Here is a 4,430-nt window from a genome sequence, read left to right on the forward strand (position 1 = left end):
AAAATTGAGATGGCTGTTGAAAAAAGTTGAAGAATCTGGGTAGAGGAGGAGGCATTAGATGTCAAAGTTTAGAGGGTGTTATAGGAAAGTATGGTAACGAAAAGGGAAACGAGGGAAATAAATGAAGTAGAGCAGGGATTAGTAAAATGGGAAAGGTTAAGTGAACTGCATTGAACTGTGACTGGGGAAGGAATTGGAACGTCCAAGGAAAACAGAGGTGGCTGTTGGAGATGTAGGAGGAGAAAGGGGGGCTAGAAGAATGTCTGGAGAAGGACGCTGTTGTGATGGGATTAGTGTGAGTAGTCAAATGGGAGCGGTAGAAAGGGTGGGGTATGTTGGGAGGGTGTAGGAGGCAGGAGGGTGTAGGAAACTTGAGGAGGAGGGGGATGGGTATCTGCAAATACTTTAAATGTAGGAGTGGGAACAGAGGGATTGGGGGGTGGGTGAGGGAGCGGAGTGTTCCCTTGGGTCATCTTTAGGAAATTTTGGATGTCTTCAAGGGGAGGGGAGTTGGATAAAGAGGACTGAGAAACAATGGTTCTCTTATGAGGAAGAGAAGAGGAGATAGATATATGAGGAGTAGAAGAAGAGGAAGGTGTAGGAGAGGATGTAGTAGGAGAGAAATAAAGTGTGGAAGGGAGGGGTAGGTATCGGGGAAGAGGTAGAAATTGGAGTATCAGGATTTAGAGTGGAAAACGAATTTGACGGGGGATAGGATGAGTATATGTAGGATGGTTTAGGGTATACGGAAGAGATACTAAGGGAGATACAGAGACATCTTATGAAGATGATAGGGGAGCAGAGCCAAGGACTGCTTTGGAATAAATTGAGAGAAAAAACTTCGTCGTCGTGCTTCTTGTCTTCTCCAATAGCCACCTCTGTTTTCTTTGGACGTCCCAGTTCCTTCCCCAGTCACAGATACAATGCAGTTGACTTAACCTTTCCCATTTTACTAATCCCTGCTCTACTTTCATTTACTTCCCTTACGTAAAGAGAGGCTAGTTTAAATCTGAGGACTGCTACCTCCCATTTAAGCTTATAGGCTGGACAGCTCCTATAAAATACACTATGGGAGTCTCCACAATTGGCACATGTATGTGATTGAGCAGGGCAACTTGAACGATCATGACCAGGTTGGGCACATTAGAGGACAGCGGGCTATAGAGCGACAGTGTTTGGCTGGGTGGCTGAAACGCCAACATTTCTGACATTGATGAGGAAGGGGTCGATGTGGTTGGGCATGGTAGGACAATCCACCAATATAAACTTCATGGGGGAGCTCATGTCTACGGAAGCTAATCTTGGCAATACTGACATGGGACTTATGCTGGCCTCTAGGAGAAATATTGTAACACTGTACTGCCACTGCATCATAATCAGCAAGGCAGGTAAGTGGGTCATTTTCACAGTCTGATCAGTCCTTGTTGTAGATAGGACAAGCATTTGAGGGGATAGAAACAGTTCGAGTACAAGTATTAAGAGAGAGGTGAGGTTCAGCAAGAATGGGTTTGCCAGTGCAGTCAGTTAGAGTAGATAGTGCACAAGCTTGGAATTCAGATGTAACTGTGACAAGGCGTGGACGATCAGAGCTACTGCAAAAGGTAACCTTAACTACTTGTTTTTGGAGGCACTGTTCTGAGTATTTTCAGAATAAGGGGCTGTGGGGGGAATAAAAAAGAATCGATCCCACTTGGCTGGGCCAAAGAGAGTACTCAGGTTTGCAGAGGTAGAAGGACAAGGCCTACCCCTTACTCATAACATAAGGGGTGAGGGGTAAGCAATTAATCAAGGGAATACCGTACCCATGGCTCTCAGAGGCCGTTTATGACTGACACACAGCCAGCCTTTGATCCTTTAAGCTCGGCTCTCATACCTTAGGATTGAGATTGAATGGGATGAAGAAGATACAGAAGAGGATAGGAAAAAAGAAAAGACCAAGCAAAATTAGTTAAGGCGAGGGCTGAGGCCCGAGGTAGGGGTGATCCCTACATTCCCTGGGATCCTCAGGGAAACGACAGCAATATCGCTCCTTGGGGCGAGCCAATGCTGCCCTCTCATGGTGTTTTCTGTCTGCTGTTGTGGTTTGAGGGGGGAAGAAGCATCAGCATGATCCACGGGCCTTGCGAATCATAACTTGACCCTCTTTTATACAATACAACACAGGTGAGGTGTTGCCTGTATTCATGTTAATAGAGCGATGTCACAATGTGGAAAACTTATGGAACGTTCTGTCTATTAATGTGTTAGGCGGAATGTTTGAACTGTTGTAATTGTTTAGTGTGTCGTACATGAGTAGATGGTATTATAAGTGACAATATGCATATTGGTAATGTGAGCCTTACAATATATATATATATATATATATATGTACATATGTGTGTCTGTGTGTAAGAGTGTGTGTGTGTATGTGTGTGTGTCTGTATGTAAGGGTGTGTGTGTGTGTGTAAGGGTGTGTGTGTGTGTGTCTGTGTGTAAAGGTGTGTGTGTGTGTCTGTGTGTAAGGGTGTGTGTGTGTGTGTGTGTGTGTCTGTATGTAAGGGTATGTGTGTGTGTGTCTGTGTGTAAGGGTGTGTGTGTGTGTGTGTGTGTAAGAGTGTATATGTGTGTGTGTGTAAGGGTGTGTGTAAGGGTGTGTGTGTGTGTGTGTATGTGTGTGTGTGTGTGTGTGTGTGTGTGTGTGTGTGTGTGTGTGTGTGTGTGTGTGTGTCTTTTATGCAATACAACACAGGTGAGGTGTTGCCTGTATTCATGTAAATAAAGCGGTCTCAATGTGGAAGACTTGTGGAACGTTCTGTCTACTGTTTTATGTGGTAGGATTATGGAATGTTGTGTCTACTAATATGTTATGCAGAAGGCTTATGGGAAGTTGTGTCTACTAATGTGTTAGGCGGAATGTTTGAACTGTTGTTGCTGACGATGAGCACGTATATATGTAGCCTGTGAGGTTTGACTCCGGGTCAGTCTGACACTTTTCCATGAGCACGAGGGAATCCAAAATGGCAAGATGAAAGAAGACTATGGGATTGTTGGTACCACACAAAGCATAGGTACTATTCTCTCTAATAATTTGCTCAGGCAGATAGTCAGAGTTATGGGCATGTAGTCCTGAGGGTTTAAGGAGTGTTACAAATAAGTGCTTAGAGCCAATGAGGAGGAAAGTTTCCAGTTGCCTAAATATTGTTGATGATTGTTAGTAGGAAGGAAAAGGAGGAAGGTAGATGTAATATATAGCAATGCATGCCATCAAGGCCTTCATGACTGTAAAGCAGAAAGGAGCCCAGTAGTGAAGAGGGCTCTGTAGAGGATAAAGAGATCAGAGTGCTTTCCTTGCCTGTTTTATTGGAATAGAAGTGGGGAGATAAGCAAGAGGCACTACTAACCTGGCTGAAATATGCAGCAAGTTCAGTATGAACTTGTAAAGGTTAGAAATGAGTCTTACGGACATGGAGGCCTGGGGAAGGATGAAGGAGATGTTTCCCTAATAATTTATGGTTTCTATACTATACTGTTGAGACTGGTGTAAAGGTGGTGATTGTGGAGACAATTTTGCCAGCTGGTTTTGATAGAGTTCAGATTATGTGGCTTAGTTGAGCTGATTTTCTTTTAAAATCTATTAAGGCTTATGTTTGGTTGGATGTATTTTGCCTAAAGCGGTAACTACTCCATGCTGCTTGCTTCTTTTGAAGCGCTTTGGGGCATTCGGTGTTCCACCATGGAACACATTTAGATGTGTATGGCTGGGATGTTCTTAGAATAGCTGTGAAGGCAGCACTCAGGACAATGACTGTGAAATAAGAAAACATGTCTAATGTGGAAAAAAATAAAGAGGGAGAGTAGAGAGAGGTAAACTTATGCCAATCTGCTCTCTCAAAGCACCAGTGTGGGGGTTGGAGAGAGTGACATATGAAGTAGGAAAGAGTAGGAGAGGAAGGTGGTCCAGAACTAACCAATGAAAGTCAAGGTGAAAGGGAGAAGAGCAAAGAGAAAGGCCAAGGCATGAAAATTTTGGGTGTGTGTCAAAGTGAGGGAGGTGGTTTGAGTTAAGAAGAATATGGTTATTGTTAGAAAGTATTCCACGGAACGGCATCAAGAAGTAATATCAACAAAAAGAAATTGATAACTTGGTAGCCAGACCAAGATTGATAGAAAAACATGTCAGCAAGCTGCATTTTTTCAAGTGCAACATGAATAAGAGAAAGCTTCTAGTTTGGGCTTCATGATGAAAAACTATACGGCAAACAAGTATTAATCCTCACACAGTGAGGGAGCTCCAGGACAAAAGGTGGAGGAAAGTAGGGGCCTCTCCCAGCAACAAGGTATTTTTCCCTTAATTGTCTTGCAATAATATTGGGCTTTCCATTTCAAGGGAGGGAGTGTGTAAGATGTGACTTTGTATACCCTACTTACCTCTTTGTATTTTTCCAGTTTGA

Source organism: Penaeus vannamei, unplaced genomic scaffold, assembly GCF_042767895.1.
Source record: "Penaeus vannamei isolate JL-2024 unplaced genomic scaffold, ASM4276789v1 unanchor5228, whole genome shotgun sequence".
In the NCBI taxonomy this organism is placed as follows: domain Eukaryota; kingdom Metazoa; phylum Arthropoda; class Malacostraca; order Decapoda; family Penaeidae; genus Penaeus; species Penaeus vannamei.